This window comes from Morone saxatilis, unplaced genomic scaffold, assembly GCF_004916995.1.
Source record: "Morone saxatilis isolate NCDOM2014 unplaced genomic scaffold, NCSU_SB_2.0 Contig8, whole genome shotgun sequence".
NCBI classification, from domain to species: domain Eukaryota; kingdom Metazoa; phylum Chordata; class Actinopteri; family Moronidae; genus Morone; species Morone saxatilis.
Window position 1 is genome coordinate 23,790,075 of NW_023340257.1, and position 207 is coordinate 23,790,281.

The following is a 207-nucleotide window of genomic DNA, read 5'->3' on the forward strand; positions in this document are numbered from 1 at the left end:
TACCAATCTGTAATACGAAAAATGTATAGATTATATACAATAAAGTGGAATAAGATAAGATATTCCTTTAATAGTCTCACAATGGGGAAATCACAATCTTACAGCAGCAAAGTGGATAGAGAAAAAAACAGTATAAAGAATAATATAATATAATATAAACACTGTACAAGAGAGAAAAAACAGTAACAGATAACACAATAACACAAA